Source organism: Elgaria multicarinata, chromosome 7, assembly GCF_023053635.1.
Source record: "Elgaria multicarinata webbii isolate HBS135686 ecotype San Diego chromosome 7, rElgMul1.1.pri, whole genome shotgun sequence".
In the NCBI taxonomy this organism is placed as follows: domain Eukaryota; kingdom Metazoa; phylum Chordata; class Lepidosauria; order Squamata; family Anguidae; genus Elgaria; species Elgaria multicarinata.
In genome coordinates this window covers 79,581,772-79,602,990 of record NC_086177.1, presented here as the reverse complement: position 1 = coordinate 79,602,990, position 21,219 = coordinate 79,581,772, and positions in this window count along the sequence as shown.

Here is a 21,219-nt window from a genome sequence, read left to right as displayed (position 1 = left end):
ATACAGGTTGCTGTTGCTTCATGCTTTCCCAAGACTGACTTCTTTTCATCAAAGTGTTTCTTGAGCCCCTCATTCACACTACAATCCCTTACTCCAGCCTTCCCCATTCTGGTGCCCTCCAGATGTTCTAGGACTACAACTCCCACCATCCCCAGCCATGGCCATACCAGTTGGGGATGATGAAAACTGTAGTCCAACAATGTCTGGAAGGTGCCAATTTGGGGAAGGCTACCTTACCCTTCCTACTTTACCCATTTGCCAGCCTCTAATCTCTGCCACCATCCTCACAACTCTGCCTAACAACAATGGTAGGTCGGCTACCCAAGATGGCATCACACCTGCAATCTATAGGCTGGATGACATCCTACTGCACTCAGTAAATACTAGACGGTAACGATAAGCATAACGATAAAGAAATGGAAAACTACAGACACATTCTAGGTTGCCCTTCTGCCTCCAGCTTATTTCCTTTCGGCTCAAATGTGAAGCGAACATTCAGAAGCACAGAAGGAGACGCTTCCATCCAGAGAATCCATGTTTCCACTTGGCTGAGAAGTTACACAAGAGCAAGGCAACATCTGAAAAAAATAATATCAGGCTTTGTACACCACACTGCTTTTTAATTTGGATATGCACACACACACACACAATAATTGCTCTGCCTTACTTTAAATGCCTGATGGCAGTACACGTCACAGCTGCCGGTGCCATGGCTCAGTCTTGTGGGATATAAGGTGAGAACAGCTTGGTGTACAAATGGAAGTTCAGTTTGAGTACATACATCACGCTGCAGCTTTTAGTACCACAGAAGAATCAATAAAGCGTGACTTTGGAGAAAAAAGGGAATGACGAGAACAGAGAAAACAGAAAGAGAGGGAGAGATTTAAAACCTGCAAAGAAAAGTCAGGATAGGGGGAGCTATATGAAATCTTTCCAACCCATCTAGTCCAAACATATTTTATTTGTATGTTCCCTTAAGACAGATCATAATTGTTTGGCATTGTTTAGCAGCAAGGTGCCTTGCAGCATCCAGAACACCAGTTCAAATTGGATTCAATTTTAACACACTGAGGCCCTGAGGCAACTCTCAGCTGTACCGAATATAATTCACATTTTATAAAATGTAAATACTAATAAGACGGATGGTTGGTTGTACTCTCTCATGTACATCTAATACATTTGTAAATATTTTCGTAAAATTCTGGTGCTATTTGTGTTTGCCGCTACCTAGCCGAAAATGTCTAATCCTTAGACATTTATTATATTAGCATGCATCTGCTACCAATCATAATAGCGACTTTATTTGCTGACCTATGAGTTACCACTTTTTCCCATTATGGGCCCATGTGGATTTAATCTTCCTGTCTAAACATGACATTCAGCATTTCAGAGAAGGAGAAGTACTTTGAATGCTCTCCTAATCAAATTTGGTTAAAACCACAACTGTAACTTTGTGGTCTGTACAACCAAATTAATTTGATACTTGATTAGTAGAAGCCATAATTAAACACACACTTCTTGAAATCACACCGCAGTCTACATGCCTAGCTCCCAGTTTGCTTCCATGCCCAAGTCAAAGAGCTAGAGTAAACCTTTAAAGCTCATCATGGTTTTCAATGAGGATACCTGTTGGGATGCCTGTCTCCATATGAGGCTGCTCATACACATCGCCTTCAGAAATTCTCCTTTGGGTACTCCTCTCATTGTAGATATAGCAGGTAAAGCCCTAGTATAGCTAGAGTTAAACGATACAAAAGAGGGCAGGGCGCTGCATGCATACAAATGACACCTGCTGAAATTCCCTTTTCTGTACAACTGTTAAAGATACAGGAGCCCTATGATGACCCTACAAGTAACACAGTAACACCGTCAAAGAAAGGGACTTTTTGGTAGTGGTGTACCATTTATGGAATATTGTCTCCAGGGATGCTCAGCTAGCACCTGCTCTGATGCTGCAGGGGGGAGACCTTTTTTTCTTTTTCATTGACTTGCCCTGGTGTTTTAAGTCAGCGTTTGGTTTAATGGTGGGTCCTCTGCTGCCTTCGTCTGCTGTCAGATTTTATCGCCCTGCCAGTTTTTTATGACTTCTTGCGGCGTTTGCATTTTATATTTTATTGTAAGCCAGCCTGCAAATGTTTTCCTTTTAAATTATGAAGTATAAAGGCTTTAAACAAACAAATGCTGTGTGCTTGTAATCAGTTCTGGAGAGCGATTGGGTATACCTCATGTTAAAAATGCTACCTTATTTACTTTTAACAACCTGGTATTAGGGTGGGTGTCCCAGCCTTTTTTTATACTAGGGCAGGGGTGCAAAAACTGCAACCCGCCAGACCTCCCCGCTCCCAATTCCAGATCTGCCACCAATGAAAAACATCACAATGGTGCTGCTGAGAAATCACAGATAAAGAAGAAACTTCTCTTATCTTCCAACTCCAGGCTTGTGCTTGAAAGCATCATCAGACCGGGCCCGGGGGCTGGGGAGCCTTTCCCTCCCATTGCTTTGCCTCCTGCTTCTGTCCACAATATTTATTTATTTATTTATTTATTTATTTATTTATTTATTACATTTTTATACCGCCCAATAGCCGAAGCTCTCTGGGCGGTTCACAAAAATTAAAACCATTAAGAACATAATAAAACATCCAATAATCTAAAAACCCAAATACAAAATACAATATAAAAAGCACAACCAGGATAAAACCACACAGCAGAAATTGATATAGGATTAAAATACAGAATTAAAACAGCAAAGTTTAAATTTAGGTGTTAAAATACTGAGAAAATAAAAAGGTCTTCAGCTAGCGACAAAATGAATACAATGTAGGCACTAGGCGGACCTCTCTGGGGAGCTCGTTCCACAGCCGGGGTGCCACAGCAGAGAAAGGAATGAACAGCTTCCTCTTTCTTCACACAGGGAAGAAAGAGGAAGCAAGCAACGACCACGCAGCCCACTCAGTGGGTGTTTTTCTCTTGCTGCTTCTCCTGCACATAGCAGGAAATGGCAGCAAGTTTCGTTACAGCCAAAAAAACCTGATTTTCCAGGTCATATTTTGTGACAGAAACACAAGCAGTAGATACACAGGAGGTGGACGGCATCATGTAAGTGGCCAGTAACAAGCGTGCTATAAAATACTTCTCTGAAGACACTCCTAGGCTCTCATATTTTATATTGTATTGTGGGGTTTTAATTTTTTTGCACCTCCCAGAGAGCTTTGGCTTTTGGGCAGTATAGAAATGTGATAAATAAATAAGCTTGTGTGGCCCCCTGGCACTGCCCGATCTGGCTCATGGGATGCACCCCTGTATTAGTGTATAGCCCAGCTTGTTTGGGAGTGTGATGGCTTGAAACAGCCTGTGATGCCAGCACTCAAGAACTTGTGATATCGTCCTGGTGCAGCTATCACTGTATTCAAAACTAAAGGCTGCATTTGGACAACATGATAATCAGCGGTGAGATAATAGTCAAACGACAGTTGGTTATTTTTCAGGTATTCCCCACACGATCAGAGAAATAACCAACCATGAGTTGGTTATAAGCAACTGTGAGTAGATTATTAATCCACGGTACTGACTCGTCCTCCACCCACCCTCCTCCTCTCAGTCCTCCTGCTTGTATCCCAGCATCCCTGGCTTCTGAAAATAGTGTTCTGCCAACTCAAGTAGAGTGGCAGCTGCCCTTTTGACTGCTCTTGCCTAGCAAGTCTGTAACAACTGAAAATAACCAATGGTGACCTCCACATGACACAATTACCAACAGTAGTTTAAATAACCCACTCTGTACATCATTGGTTATTTGCGGTGGTTATTTCAGCAAAATAACCCATCGTGCGTTAAGAAAAAATCCCACCACGTAGCCCAGTGAGTTAAATTATTTCACCCATCATGGGTTATCGTGTCGTCTCAACCCAGTCAAATACTTATTTTCAGGAGCAGTGGCTCAACAGATAAACAGAGTCCATTAAGCTTAAATCTTACCTTTCCCCCTCTTTTTTTAAAACTCTCTGTTCTGTCTCTTTCTGCTAGAGTGTGACTACCTGGCTATAAAAGAAATTGCCTCAACAATTCCTTTATTTGCAGCACTTTATGATAGATAAATAAATAAATAAAAATGCGATTGTACAGGGTTGGTTTATGACAGCCCCAAAGGATTTGCTTAAACTTCACCTCCCCCCATGCAATTGACTGCCATTCTGATGCATGGCCCATATTTTATTGCAAGTCACTGAAAGCTTTCTGAACAGCAGCCATAAAAAGAAAGTAAATTTGCTATTGATACCCGACACTGAAAGCGATGATGCATAAATAATACCAGTATCAATGGACATGAAGCATCATTTATATAATATGGAAAAATCTTCTGCTAAAATCAGAAGGGGGTTGATACATGATTCAGTGTAAATCTGTACAATGCAGCAGATAATAACTGTATTTCTGTATTTAAAAAATAATGTTCATAATCATAACGGTGCAATGCACTGCAACCCTGCAAGTTTGACAGGCTTAGGAGAAATAAACCACTTCTGTTAAAAACAACCCCTCCCCTACATAGAAGCTAGGGAATAAAGGGAATGTACAATGAACCAAATGGGTTGGTTTTTTTAAAAAAAATGCCTTAAATTAAGCAAGCAATGCTCTCAAGACAGAAGATGGGGTACCTCTTGAATTATCTGGCAAAGCATTCCCTTTTCTATACAACTATTAAAGATGCAGGAGCCCTGCCCTCCTTTCCATATGGTCACCCTAACCAGATTGGACCATATTACCCCCTCCATCAGCATTAAATTGGACCATATAACTACTTCCATCACCATTAAACTCATTCATGTTACTACTTCCATCAGTATTATGTTGACGTGATACAATAAACATTGACCAATATATTTTCTGTCTGAAACAAGGATACAGAACCTCTGGCACGAGGTCCAAATCCAGCTCTCCTGGGGTTCCCCAGTATGTCATACCCCTTTCCCTGACCCCACCCCATTCCCACAAATACCAACCATTTGATGGTTTCCCGGGTTCTGTGCAGTTTCCCCTCTCTCCCCATCCCCACCCCATTCTAAAAGGTAGACATGCCTTTCCTAAGGCTTAGCTGTAAATTAAATACGCTGGTATTTTTTGCCCCACCCATTTTGCCTTTGGCCCCTCCCACCACTGGAATGTGGCCCCCAAGAGCTTCTCCAAACTGGAATCTGGCCCTCAGGCTGAGAGACGTTCTACACCTGTAGTCTTAGAAGATGCCCTCTAGGCCAGTGAAAGCCCAAGGTAAAGCCTACACCAAAGACCGAACTGAAAATGCAGATTGTGACGATCAGCTGTGAAACGATAGGGAGCAGTTTCAAGTGAAGAACGGACAGCCAGGGGCATTGAAATCTTCCTTTGTAACCCAGGGACTAACTTCAGGGTGCCGAGTGAGCAGCGCTCCGCTGCCAAACCCCGTGTTTCCACTGGTGGAAGGGGGGTGGCAAGTTATGCAGGCAGGGGGGGAGGCAGCACAGGCTACCTAGCAGCCATTAGGCTTGCCAGTTCTGCCCCTCCCTCTCCCGCAGCTTCCGGTAACCAAGGGCAGGTGGCCTTCAGGTACGTCCCTGACTTCTCTATTATTATTATTATTTATTTATTTATATAGCACCATCAATGTACATGGTGCTGTACAGAGTAAAACAGTAAATAGCAAGACCCTGCCGCATAGGCTTACATTCTAATAAAATCATAATAAAACAATGAGGGGAAGAGAATGCAAACGTCTTTGGATCTTTGCCCTGGGGTGGCTCCGAATCAGTAGCCGCTTCATATAACCGATGCAGTGAAAATTCAGAGCCACCCTGGGGCAAAGTTAACATATAGACTGCCCTCCAATTTATTTATTTATTTATTGCATTTCTGTACCACCCAATAGCTGAAGCTCTCCGAAGTCTTTTTTCCTCTCTCAGGTCTTTTTTCAACCAGGCAAGCTTATTTCCAACCTCAGAACCAAATAATGAGCAATACCCTATTTCTTACACTCTATAGCTTTAAATTAACAGAATACTCCATTGGAGTGAATACTCCTAAAAAAAAAATGCATGAATTCCCAATTGTTCAAATGCAAGGGTCTGTCAATTCTTTTGTTACCTCTCATTTGATATATGATTATAATTTGGATTTCGGCTCGCTAGACAAATTCAGAGAGAAAAGGAGATAGCTACAGCTATTAACATGAAGATTTATACACAGAAGTATTTGAAAGAAGTTATCCTTCATCATGCATGCCCCTTTATGTCCCCAGGCATGGGAGGACTTCTGGTATATGCTGGGAATAAAGAGGTGTCACACTTTTTGGTCCTATCACTTAGGCCCTAAGGTATGCATTTGCAGGCAGAAGTCTTTCTTACTTGTGAGTAGATGTGCAGAGGCCTGGTATTTGAGATGCTATTTCAAAGTGTTACTGAGTGATTCAGTCCTGCTTACTTCTGAGTAAAGATGCAGAGATGATTTGAAATGGTAATAATCCTATTTTTCTCCACCCACTCTGTCTTTGACCCTGCCCACAGATAGAATAAAGTCACCTCTCAAATGCTGCTATTTGCCCAACATGGAAAAAATGGGTACTGGAGGTAGGGTTAGTTAACCTGCTATTACTCAAGATTAAAAGATATTTTCTTTTTCATTTCCCATTTCAGAAGTGTTGCTCTAGCCAACACCCTCTAGATATGTTGGTCTACAACTCTCATTATCCACAGACAGCTGAGGATGAAGGGAATCATAGTCCAAGACATCTGGTATCCGGTTGCAGAATGCTGCATTACAGTAATACCTTCATTCAGATCTTTCCCCCATACTGAGTGGTCACTAATGTTTCTGCCCATTAACCTATTGATTAAATCAAAGTTCCCAGCAAATGGTTCTCAGCACCACCACCAACCCCCAAGTCATAAGGTCAGTCAAAGTGCATATACATAATGTCAGCATCTAAGCCAGAAAATTCTACAAGCATCTGCCCCCTTCTTGGCAGTGAAAAGGAAGAAGAAGAAGCTGGGCCTACCAAAATACATTCACACCATCCAGAAAGCAGTCATACTCAAAACATGTTCAATAGTCAGGACATTTCTGAGTCAGTAAAGGACAGCATGACTTAGCAAGGCCATCATGTCCATCTAGAAAAACCACCATTAGCAAGAAAAGAGATGATGATGATGATTGATGATTGATGATGATGATGATGATGATGATGATGATGATGATGATATAAATATCTAGCCATTTATTGCCCTTTCGTAAAAGCCAAAATCAGCTGTTTATGCAACCATTTCACTCTGCCTAACGGTAGCGTAGACTCAGTCCAGGACCCAGGGCCTTCTCCATGACCATGTCTTGGCTGTTGAATTTCCACCTGAGACCCAGTTTGCACCCTTTTATTTTCACAGACATTTTGCCTGTTTTGTTACTGATATTGTTTTATGCTCCTTGAATTCTCTATGAAATCTTAGCGGTCATCCATGTCTGTTTTAAACTGTTTATGTCAGCCTTTGCCATCCTGGTCCTTCCCCCCGTGCTGACGCTTTGAACAATAAATCCCATCATCTCTGACCATTGGCCATGTTGGCGGGACCAATGGGAGTTGTAGTTCAAACATCTAGAGGGCACCAAACTGGGGGATGTTCATTCATATCAATAACTTTCATATCAGATAAGTTTGCTGATTGGTTGTTTGTTTGTTTGTTTAAAGTTCCGTGTTGTGAGCTGTTTTGAGTGCTTCTGTAAAAGCAGAAAGGCAGGATGCCAATCCTAATAATAAATAATAATGCACTATTTAGCCCCACTTAAAAGAGAATTAGGGGATCCCTGAGTATTGCCCCTGCTCAATCAGCCCTAACTTTGCATGACTTCTCGACAATACTCCCCATTTGTGGTTGTGGCGGCGGCTGCATCTTGTTATTTCTACATCCAATAGCTAGTAAACCAATTAAACATCAGTTACTTCAATTATGCAACCCTATAATCATCCAATTAGTGAAACGTATCTCTGGACTGTGGGCTTGTTTATACTTCTCACAGAGCTATTCTCAGGATAGAAGGTACAGCAAGTGAGAAGAAAACCACAGCAAAGGCCATTTAAATAAAATGCGGGGGAGGAGAAGAGTACAGGATGGGGTTTATGCCAGTCAGGAATTTTGCCTGTATTTATATATGCTAAAGCGTGTTATTTCTGTAGGAAGGTATGGTTTTTCTATTTCATTAGAAGTAGGTAGGATTAAGTGTGCGCCTCTCCCAGTATATCTGTATGCATAATTTGCAAAATCAACCCCTTATTAATTGCTGCTTGAACTTACTGGATTGTTTTTGTAAACGCAGCACGGTGAGTGCTAAATTAGGCACCACGCTAAGTACTTGACATTCATCATTACCTGGCAAACCAGATAGATAGATAGATAGATAGATAGATAGATAGATAGATAGATAGATAGATGGATAGACAGACAGACACACATACCAGGGGAGGCTGGTGGCTCAGATCGCCGTGGGGCTCTAAAGGAGCTATCCAGGGTGCTGAATCCTAGCCACAAAATAGTTACAGCACCTTGGATAGCTCCCTTAAAGTTCTGGTGGACTTTGAACAGAGATTGCATCTAGATCTGTGTTTGGTTTCAGGCAGTGGAGCCTGGTAACTTTGTTTTCAGTCCGATTTCAGCCAGAACCAACCAAAATGCTAAAGGAACTATCCAAAGTTCTGGACCCATTTTGGATATAGGGGTCAACACCTTGGATAGCTCCATTAGAGTTCTGACTGATTCTGACTGAAACTCAATCCCACCAAAGTCGGAGCCACTAGTCTCCTGTGAGACATACAGTAGCTGCTTTATACAGAATCAGACCATTGTTCCTTCTAGCCCAATTCTGCCTACCCTGACTAGCAGTAGCTCCACAAAGGCCCTGGCAGAATTACTTCGCAGACCTGTCATCCAAGATTATTTAACTGGAAATACCAGGATTTGAATCTGGGACTTTCTGCATGCAAAGTAAGTGCTTTACCACATGCTACATTCCTTGATTCTTTGGTGTGTGGTTAAGTGAAATTATTTATTAATATTTATATACTGCTCCCCATTCAAAATTCGGAGCAGTGTACAAGATAAAATAAAAACAGGAAAAAAAACATAGATTATTTTTAAATGAGGAAATGTACATAGCTCCAGAAATATGCATGACAGATTGTAAATCAAGTACAAGGTCTGTATACATTCAGCCTAAGAACAGATGCATTGTCAGGAGCTGCAGAGATCTGTGGATAGCTGCCATGTGGTGAGCTATTGAACTATGGATGGCAGCTTCTCAGTTAAGGGTACCCTCATGCCCTGGCTGGCCATTGGATGGTCCTGGACAGGAAGCAATATAGGATGGATTCCTGTTCCAGTTGAGTCTTTATTAAGCAACAAGGCCTTCCTCTGAGCTCTGGTGTGTTCCTGTATCCTTGGTTGTTCTTTGGCTTGCTCTTCAATCCTGCCTCCTAGTTTGTCCTTTGGTTCTGACTTAGGGCCTGTTCAGACAACATGCTAACCCACCGTGGACCACTCAAAAACGTGGTCAATGGTGGGTTAGCATGTCATGTGGCAGGTGTTCCCCTCCCCAGTGATGAGTGGACTACCCACACACGCTACCTACTAGCTGCAGCAGGGTTAGTGGGCATCCATTGTGGTTCCCATGACAGGAACTCGGCTTCTGTCGAAAAACTAAAAAATGTGGTGGCAGCCATAGAATCCACCAGCAAGAGCAACTGCCACTTCTAGTGACGTGTCATGAACTTTCTCTATGGTCAGCGACCCGTTGAGGGTACAGAGGATGGCAGGATGAGTGGTCTAACCATGCAGACGTATGTGATATACCTATGGGGAAGAGGATTAGCAGAACCATGAGGTGCAGCATGGTTCTTATTCCTGTGAGGGGTCCATTTGTCATGGTTCCGTTACCCCTCTCCTCTCTGAAGTTTCCCTACCCACCCCTCCTCTGTGCGCCCCATACTGTCAGCGATCTCTAGGGACACCTCTCCTCCCACAATGCCTGGCTATAATGTAGGACCCCCTCAAAGCCAGGCAATTGGGGATGACAAGCTCTTTGAAGAGCCAGACTAGCCAATGGGACTCTTCAGAGAGCTTGGCCACTTGCTGTCTCACTCTGAAAGGATCTGCAGGTTACAGCAATGGGGTAGGATACATGGTGATGGTAGCAGCACCAAAGGGAGGGAGCACAGAGGTGGAAGGTCTTCCTGGAGGGAGAGGGAGACAAGGGCTTCACCCCGCTTCATGAGAGGATCAGCCCTGGGAGAGGCCATAAAGACATTCTCCTGCATTCTTGACAAATGACAATAAGTGAAAAATGTAGATATCTTGCATCACTTTAAATCACCTCTTCCTAGGTTGCTTCCCAATGGATGACTCCAGGCACAATTTCTCATGGTTCGTTGTTGGGTTAACTCTTTGCTTGGCCTTTAAGAGGATGAAGAAAAGCAGACGGAGAGAAAGAAAAATGAATTCAAATCCAAATGCTGCCAAACACGTCTTTTCCATTTCTCCATCACCTCATATACACAACGATCCATGTGACAAAGTTAATTAGCAGCAGGAAACATTGCAATCTGCACTAAGCTGAAACAGTATTTGGTTCTTTCATAGTTCAGTAATCCTGCAACTATTCAAGATGCAGCAACTCAACCGTCAGAGTTTACAGAATGATTTCATATGAGATGAATCTCTGCCTCCAGCATCAAAAGTCTAGAATGTGGGTCTGCACACTCTTTCTCCTGCTGACTCTGTGTGTGTCCAGGTGGGGAGGCTGCCGATGGAAAAGCCAGAAAGCGCGCTCTGTTCTCTTTGTAGCCTCCTCAACTGGCTGCACTTCCCAGAATGCCCTTGCGAGGAATGATATCATGTCCTTCCATGGGTAGTCCAGGAGGTCCGCCGACTGGGGAGGCTGCCTGCAGAGAGCAGAGCAAGGATTTCTTTCACCACGGCCTTATGTGAAATAAAGGCAAGACACAGACTTACAGGCTGTCTCTTTAATTTAAACCCTTTCAACACCTTGCTGTGACAGAAATAAAGCAGGTGACCACCATAGAAGTAGTAAAAAGTAAGAGTGAAACACTGTTCTGTTTAAACATCGATGTGGCACGGTTATGTGACATGTGTGTGTGGCTGCATGCAGGTCAATGCAGCATGAGGTGTCTGTGTGCTGGGAAGCGCAAGGTTGGAGCAGGAGCACTGCCAAGTTTGCCCTTTTCCAGCCACTGTAGTTGGCAACAGTAGATCTACGGCAGGTCAGAACCATCATCTTCCTTAAAGATGGCAGCTCTCCAGGAGGACTGGCAGCTTGCCAGCATAAGCAGAGGCTTCAGGTAAGTCCCACGGATGGAGGGCAGCAGCAGGAGGGAAAGAGAGTCTATAGATTGCCAGTCAGCCTCGCACCCGGGAAATGGCAACAGCTGACCTGCTTCAGATTCGGAACCAAAGTGGGCCAGGGCAATTCCGTGGGCCCTGAGCCAAATCAGGGCTGACTTGGAAGGTCCAAATTGGCCTCCGAAGTGAATTGGGGGGGGGGGGCTGTGTACAGCCGTAACATGAACAACCTCACAATGCACCCTATGAAGGCAACCCGCAATTCTATCTCCAGAGGTCTGAATCAGGGTGTGTGTATTTTAATTGGCTTACCTAGTGCCAATATGTTTGTGTTAATTTGTGAATGGCCACTATTAATTGTCACTGTTGGTACTTAACTTTCCTCTGGCCTCACTACTTACAATCCCTCACTCCCAACCATGTGCATCTCATGAAGTGGACTTTAGTTCAAGAAAACTAATGCCAGAATAAATTTATTAGCCTTCAAGGTGTGACAAGACTCTTGGTTGTTTTTCTGAATTTCATTGGAGCAGCAGTATTTGGGAAGGGGTTAGCCCTCCTGGACACTCTGTTTCCCTGATCTAATTCACACTCAACCCCACCAGCTATAAAGGTACCTATATCATGCCTCTCTCTCTCTGTCCATGACTCCCACTCCACAGCTAACAGCAGCTCTGTGGGTGTGATTTAAATTGGAAAAATAGCACATGGGAAACAGGAAGCCCTACAGATGTTTTACATCAAAATGGAGGTGCCTGGAGATCCCATCATGGATTTTCTTGATTGTGTGCAGTTTGGCTATGAGTTAGAAAGTTTTCTAAGACCAAACAGTCATGAAAGCATAAAAGTACACTTCACTTGCTGAAAACTCCCACATTCTCTGTGCTTATCAGCAAAAGAACAGTGCTTTGAAAGTCCTAGTAAGAGATTTTGGCTATTCATTGTACAGTACAGGGAACAACGGAGCCACCATGAGGAGAAGCTGGTCTCTTGTGTTTTATTATATCTTTTCTCGCTTCACATGTCCTCAAAGTACAATGCCCCAGTGGAGCAGGTAGGCTCAAAGTCTCTGACAACTACAAAAAGCTCTTATCAGGTTATGGTTTCTAACCTGGAAATAAATAAGCTTCCTTGCTGCTATAAAATAAACCAAAGCAGAAATGCTGTGCAAAGGAGCTACACCTGTTTCTTGTGAATATATATTCTTAAAAATACCAGATCCCATCAGTATTAGTACTGAAAAGTGAATGCACAAATGAGGTTTGTTGTGACTGGTTTCTACCAATCATCTTCCTAAAAGCGCTTTCAATTGACTATGAAAGAGTAGAAAATTATGACTTATTTCCATTGTTTGACATTTCTTCCAGAAACTAAAGATAAAACCATGTGGCAATTTAGGGCTCCATCACACCTACTTTTTCCCCCCTGGTTTGCCTCTGCAATTTCCACCTCCATTTTATAAGCATATCAAGCTAATGGTCCCTTTCATTTGTATTTGTAGTATCGCCACTCTACCAGTGAAATCTCCTTTCGTTTGTTTGCTCTCCCACCCCATCCCGCCCCTTCTCCTTCGCCCTCCAGTTGGTTGGTTCTTGTCATTGATGGACATTGTGATGGATGGGCACCTCTCCCCCTCCCCCTTGCTCTGGCTTTGTTGTCTAGCGTTTTACCGATTTAATGTTTCATTGGCTGGGTACTGTTTCTGCGGTCAATGAGAGTGGGGTTGGAGCAGCAAAGTCGTTGGGTTAAACAACAGTATTTTTAAAAAAAATTAATCCCAAATCAAATGTATTTCATTCTGCTCATTAAAGTGAAATACCGACTGTCATCACTAGGGGGGAAATCACGTTTCCTTACCGTCGCTCCTCCGCCCCTGCTTTTGTCCCCCATTACTTCCTCTTTCTTCCCAAAGGGTTTCAACTGGAACCAGTCAGAAGTCTTCACATCTTGGATAGCTCCTTTAGAGTTCTGGCTGAAACCCAGAGCTGATTCACCACCGCACTGGCATCGGAGCCACTAGCTTCCACTGGGTATGAGCCAGCTTGTTATAAAGGTTCCACCTGAGGAAACCCAGAAGAAGCTTTGCCTTTCTGTGATAGTTTTAGCAGAAAAAGATCACTATGTGAGCACCCTGTCAAGTCATGGACAAAGCACCACAGGCTTCCTTCGGATGTCCAAATGTACAGATCCCAAATTCCGATGGTAAGAAGCTTTATTAAGATTAAAGATAAGAGACAAGGGGGAGATCGGATAGGCAGCATTCACAAAGAAAAGAGTCAAGGCAGCTTACTCGACAGACCAGTGCTGGAGTGAAGACAGATGGCAGAAGAGCTGCACTGACCTCGCTCAGGCAAGAAAGGTTGGATAAGTCCCCAAATGTTCTGCTGTGGCTCTTCAGTTATTTGCCCCAGGGTGGCTCCAAATCGGTGACTGCGTCATAGAACCGACGCAGCATAGATTCAGAGCCACCCTGGGGCTTCCAGAGCATATAGACAGGTCATCGGGCCTGAGATAGTGGACCTTTAAAGAGACAGGGTGTCTTTCACCACAAGTATTTTCTGAGCCTTTCCAGTTCATGCCAACACATATTTCTCTCTGACTCTAGTGTGGACTGTTCAACAGTGTTCCTGCTCCAGAAGAACCTGTTGTGATTACACCTGCATATTTTAGCACATCTGTGTGGTTTTAGCAGTGAAGGCGCTCCATACAGAAATCAGTCACTATATGGCTTATTAACTTTTCCTTACTAGCTGCCTTGCCTGTAGAGTAAACATCTGGCAGGTACATCTGGATAGTTAATTGGACAAGGTAATCATTTGTTTTCTCATCTTCAGTAATACGCAAATCTATTGCAAAAGTGTACTGCCAGAAGTAACCTAGGACCTTTTCATTTGCCTTTATAAGGTGTAGCTATTCCCTGTGAACAGCAGCTGCAAATGATGAATCCGCAAAAGCGTGGCTGTATCTAGCAATGTTTGTCCACAATGCCAGACTAACTGCTCTCTAATGCCTTTTCTAAAGATCTGCTTCTCCTTCTGCAACAAGCACACCAATGCCGCTGCAGAAGGTGCTTGTTAGCTCAGCAGCAGGTGGAATGAATGAACACATCTTGTACTTTGTCAGAACATCACATATCATCAGGTCTTACCTACATCAACATCTGTTCAAAAGACAATGGAACCAGCTGCAAGATCATCACTTGACATGTGGTAGAATTCTCCTTGGCAGGATAATATGCAACTGACTGTGGCTACATACATACCGCAATAAGTCACCATGGGAAAGGCAGTTGGTGGGTTAATATTTGGAGGAGGCCATTTGCTTCCTAAAAGCAGCCCATTTTAGTTATTGTTAAGATGCTGTTGGAATTACTGTAGTTCAGGGATGGGAATGTGTGGACGTCCAGATGTTGTTGGATTACAACTCCCATCAGCCCTAACCAGTATAGCCTGTGAGGAGGGGTGATAGTAGTTGCAGTACAAAAACATCTGGAGAGCCCTACATTTGTCAAACCTGCTGCAGTTAGAATAGGAGTGGGGGACCATGTTGGGTCTGTGGGCTAGATTACCTCTCTGGACCACCCCTATGGGCTGGGTGACATAAGAAGGTGGCTCCCCAGCCATGACATCAAAATCTGGACCCTGACATCATCAGGTCCCTGTCCAAAGCACCAGCTAGAGTTATTCCAACTAGCCTTCTAACCAGGGAGCTAGCCTTGCTCCTTCTTTGGCTTCCCAGCAGTGCTTCCAACAACTGGTGGAGCCCAGTGACCAGGACTCAAATGGCTCCTCAAAGTGCTCAAATGGCTCCTCAAAGAGGTACACAGCCATCTTTTCTCCTCTGTTGCCTTCTCCGCATGGGGAGGGTGAAGGAGGAATGAAAGAACTCTGATGGAGCTTCCTGAAGCAGCTCAGCAACTCAGGTGGTTCCTGCAAAACCACTGAGCACTCAGTCCCAATCCCATCCCTTCTCTCTTTCAAGGGGCTTTGAAGAGGGGTCTCATCAAAGACCCCAGGGGCCAGCCTGGTGGGATGAAGTCCCCATGGGCCAGGGGTCCCCATCCCCAAATTAGAAGTTCTTAATAGTGTTAGTTTCAGAATAAGGAGCTGGTGTTGGTCCTTCAATGTAAGCTAGAAAATACTCCTGAAATGACTACAACAGTTATTAATTGGTAAATGGCTGCTTATATGTATCCATTGTCCTTCCTTCTGTTAGCTGAAGAGTGGCCAGTGGCTGATGGATTCTGCTCATCAGTCCATTCCAGAGAAACTAATCTAAACCTGCTTCCCCCCAGGAGAAAACTATCCTTATCTTATCTGGTGTTTAACGTTAAAATGGCAATAGAAAATAATTGGTTAACAATAGGTGACATTTCATAATGTTGGCTTTTCTTTTCCTCACGTAATTAGATGTCATCCAAAGACAATAAACAGCAGCTAATCTTGACCTAAGACAATGGTGGAATTGGAATTTTACAGATAAGCAAATAAAACATTCTTCCTCTAGACTTTGATACAGTATGGAATGGTTACACTGATGCACATTCTCATGCCCATGCAGACAATAACAGACAAATCCCATTCCCCGTATTACCCAAATCTTACTTAGACATTATATAATATTTATGGGATAATGGTCTGCTCCCACCTCTGTTCAGTTTGATATCCTTCATTGGGCCTAAACAAAATGGAATTTCCTCAGTCAAATAAATCCAGAATTACAGTTTAAATAGTAACAGTCTGACTTCCGTGCAAGATAAATGTTTGAGAGGGGGAGCATAAATAATTCTTTGCCTTTTCCTTCTGACACAGTGCTCATCAAATCCAATTTGTGCTCCATGCTGAATGATGGTTTCCTTGTCTTTGAATACTCTCATCATGCAACAAAATATTATACATCAAAGAAATGAGTTCTGCCTCAAAAAAAGATGCTAAAGGTTATGAGCTAGAAAATAATGAAAAAAAGTGCACCTACGAAATTACCCCCCAAAAAAATCTGAAGGAATGAGTTACCGGTGGTCGCTCACCAGTTCCTTTCAAATTACTCAAAGACTGCATTGAAAAATGAAGAACTGAAATATGAACAGAAGACTGACTAGGACACAGCTTCTGCGATAAAGGTCTGGTGGGAAATAACTGGTCCACATTTTTCCCTTCAACTTCTCCTGAGCTGAACTGGATTAGGTTTGAAATAGGCAACGGCCACCATTTTAATTCCCTTTTTTTCCTACCATTTACAATTTTCATATATATCTATAGATATACATATAGATATATGCCCTTATTCTTTTGCCCTTTTGACTTCTCAAGCCTTTGAGCAATTAATCTACCACCGCATAAATGTTTTCAATAATCACGTCCTCGCTGGTGATTCACAAAATCCTATTTCTTCTCTGCTGCACCTGTCCAACCTTATTTGCCTCTCAGCCTGAATTCACTCCAGGCTCTCTGCCATCATACACAGGCAACTTCCTTGTATCTTCCTGACCTTTTCTATAGAGTCATCTTTATGTGTTTGTCAGATTAACAGTTTCACAAGCTATGCTTTTATTACAGCTGATAGACAACAGAATGTTGATGTTTTTAAATGCTACCATTTGGGGGTTTTTTAAACACAAATGAAAGAATTCAGTACATCCATCAACTAACATAAAAAACACTTGTGGCAAGCAGTAGCAAATCTAAACATTTCTGGAACTAAACTGGAGTGCTACAACAGCCTTATTTGCATTTCAATGTGGCAGCCTATTCATTCTATGCAAACCCGCTCCATTAAAATACTGTTGAATGAACTCCAGGAATAAAGCAAACAGCTTTTAACAATAAAACATAGCACAGAAGAATTAGATTTCTGCTAAGCTTTCTTTGCTCTTGTCACAGTATGGATTTTCTTGGCCATTCTTTTCTTCCTTTTGGGCAGCTTTCCCCAGATGTGCTGGACTACAGTTCCCACTAGCCTAGCCATTGTAACCCAAGGGAGATGGGATTTGTAGTCTATATGCTTTTGCACTATAAAGCCTGTGGATCTTAAAGTCAAGACTCATTTGTCACATTTTGAGGGGTAGTGTGAGCCTGTACTTAGCATGTGTACGTAGGTTGTAAGTGTTGTTAGAAGTGGATGAATAAAGCAGACTGAATGGAGGAAGTGAAGATTTTACTGAGTCACATGAGCAGCCACAGGAGTCTGTCCAATGGCGAGGTGGGTTGGGGGCAAAGCTGTACAGCATTTTGTGGTTGTGATTCACACCACTACAACACATGTGCACTTTCCTTGGATGTGTTCTTTGTTGCTTATTATCATATTCCATGACATTTAGTAGATCACTGCACTGATGTAGAAGAGTGCTATTTTCAAGAAGCATCATGAATTTCCACACACCAACGTTAACAGCCCAATCCTTTGCATCTTTATGGTGGTGGGGGTGGAGGCATGAAGCCACAAAAAGCCAACGTACATAAGGAGCTCCTGTGATTCTGGGACTGATCAGCAACTGTCCTTACAAGCAACACCGCCACCCCACTTCTCTGATGGAGGATGTTCCTGTGTTCTCTCCTCCCACCCTCACCTCACCTGTGGGCTGGAAAACAACACATTAGTTCACTTTAAACTAAAGAGAACTCAGCCATGGGCCCACGCCAAGTGGAACAAGATAGTAAGTCATTGATTTGCACAGTCATGCTACTTCATGCTACCTCCACTGTTGTCTATGGTTTGTAACCCTCTCATGTTTCCCACTGCTTCTTGTGTTGTTTTCTTTTTACCAGAGAAAATCCAGTAAGGAGGAAATTGAGGAATACCTGCACTGGAAGAACCCTAAAATTAACAAGTAAGAACATTGGCTGAAATGTCACTGGAAGCAGCATCACACCAGCAATTTATCGCACTTTCATCCTGCCTTGTTTACCATTTTGACCCGTGAACTTCACACGTCGTCATCCCTGTCCTACAGTCATCTCGCCTCTTCCCCTCCATTTTCTGTGTTTTTCGGAGGAGGGGAAAGTGCAGTATTTTTTCTCCACATGGGATAAAACCACACTTCCATCCCCATGTATTGCTGTCATTGCACTATGCTGCAGAACATCCCTTCTTAGGGGTGTCTGCGTTGAAGGGCGGACTTGCTGATGAAAGAGGAGGGTGGGGGCAGTTCTCCTCCAGCACGCCAAGTTGGTCAAATGGACTTTTGCTGCTCCAACCCTACTGTCATTGCTCTATCATCCACCCGTTTCAACTTCCCTATTTTTTTGCCCGCTGAACAATGTGCCCAGCCAATGAAATGCTAAATCGCTAAACTTTAGACAACAAAACCAGAGCGGGGGGGGGGGGAAGGCACCCACGTCCATCAGAATGTCCATCAACCACAAGAACCAATGAACTGGAGGGGGAAAGAGAAGGGGCGAGGTGGGGTGGGGCAGCGATACCAAGAAGCATGAACCGGCACAGGTGAAAAGGTAAACAAAGAGAAATAGCGCAACAACGCACGCATGTGAAATGACCAGCACTTGATGCGCTAATGAAACAGAGTGGAAATCACAGATACATACAAGGGGGAAAATATAGGTGTGATGGATCTCTGGGATGCAACCTTGCTGACAAACTGATAACTCAACAATTGTTGATAATAATGGTGAAATGAATGTGATTGCCACAAGGTGGCTCCTTCTTGCTTTCCAGTGTAACCGGCTCTATTTTATTGTCCACTCCTTCTTCTGTGTCTATGTTAACAGCTCTAGCAAACACATTTTCTCAGTGCAACTCAGCTATGAAATTAACTGCTTTCACAGAAAACCTGTTGTAAATAAATAATCAATGAAGAATTTAATCAAATAAACAAAAAGACAGGCCAGAATATGGCACTGTGAGTTTGGCCAGCTTGGAGCATCCATGGATTTCACTAAAGAATGCTAAGGGTTCTTAAAGTCCAACCCTACGCGTATCTGGTTGGAAATAAGTCCTAATTAATTAAGTAGGACTTAATTCCCGGGTGTGGGTGTACAGCAACCTTCCCCAACCTGCTTCCCTCAAGAAGTTTTGGACTAGAACTCCCAGCATACCTGGCCATTGGCCATGCTGTTGGGGGCTGATAGGAGTTGAAGTCCAAAACATCTGGGAGAAGGAATGCTGGTGTACAGGATCGCAGCTAAATTTAATTATTTATTTCGTTTTTATACTGCCCATCAGCCAAGGCTCTCTGGGCAGTAAACAATTAAGATCATAAAATACAAAAAGTACAGATAGACTTAAAACATTAAAAGTTTAGAAAGGCAATATAAAACCAGCTAAGTTAAAATCCAGGGAAAGCCTATGTGAAATAACTACAGATGGTTCCGTGAATAGGTCCTTTACCTAAGATGCGTTTTGAAATCACAGCTGAGGGTGGAGCAAGTGGAGGGCTCAGGGTTGAAATGTACAGATTTTGTAAAATCTGCTCTGTCTGCATTTCACAGATTATCAGGTTCCTTTTGTTCTGACATCCACTCATTGGCGCAACTGTTTTTTCCCCCAATTTCCCAAACATGTGCAAATTTGCACTTGTGAATATGTAAAAATTCCCCCCAAAATGTGCAAATCTCCCTTCCAAATGCATCAATCCCTCCCTCCAAATGTGCATTTTTATGTTTTAGCCTATGAGGAAAATGCACATTTTTGGTGCGGTTCTTTTTTTTTTTTTAACTTTACATATTTTTCAATGAAAATTCCAAAGAGTAAAAAAACTGACTTGCAAGTCTGCAGATTCTGTGGAATCTGTGGGTTGGGTTCATTGAAATCCAAGGTCATTTGATTCTATTTCAGAGTTCTCCAACATCCCTAGCCCAGGGTGGTAGTATGACGAAGACATTTGGCTGTCTTCATTTTTGAAGATGGCAGAGATGGAGGGTGCTTCTAAGCAAAGCTGTTATTGTGCAGTCATCCTGCCTCCTCTGAATGGGAAATTGTCGTTTCCCATTTGTAACCCTCCCATGTTTTATTTATTTATTTATTTATTTAATTACATTTATATACCGCCCCACAGCCGAAGCTCTCTGGACTTCTTCCATCTTTTTTTTCTTTCCACAAAATAATCTGTCATGGAGGGAAGGATAGAATATGACAATTATGAACAGCTGAACAATGCCTTTTTGAATGGTAGCACGAAGTGCCATCAATTTGGAAGCACCCGGAGAGAGAGCACTGTGCGTTGGCTGAAGGCTAAACACCTCGGGGTGCAGCCCTGTAGGATTCTTCTGTGGGAATCTGCTGCCAGTATATTTCTCATTAAAGCAAATAGTGCAAAGGCACCAAAAGACTACAGTCAGTGCACTCTCATTCAAAGGAAACCTAGGCGGCAATCCTATACACACTTTCCTGGGAAAAAGTCCCGTTGAATTCAGTGGGGTTTATTTCCAAGTAGACATGGATAGACTTAAATATAGGATTGCACTACCCGGCTGCAACCCTTTGTACACCTTCATAGGAACTCAGTGACACTTGCTTCCAAATAAGCAAACTTAGGAACAGGTTGCAAATGCAGTCGTTTTGCAGTCTTGGGTCTCTTCCCACGTTTCGTAGAAATGGGGAGCACGCGCCAGGATTAAATAAATCTCTGCCTTTTTCGGGTTCTTGCAGCAAAAAAAAAAAAAGCGCTTAAAAAAACCCCAGTTTTCCCCACTCTCCTTTAAAAAGAAAATTGGCAGTGCACTTCTGTACGTGTCTACTCAGAAGTAAGTCCCATCAAGTGCGATGTCACACTTAGGTAAGTGTATATACGGATTGCCGCTTGTTAAGTCTTTACGTCAAATGGCATGACTTGCTCGGAGAAGTGGAGGAAGGCACGTGACTGGGGTTGCGGGCACGGGCTGGAGCAGAGCAGCTT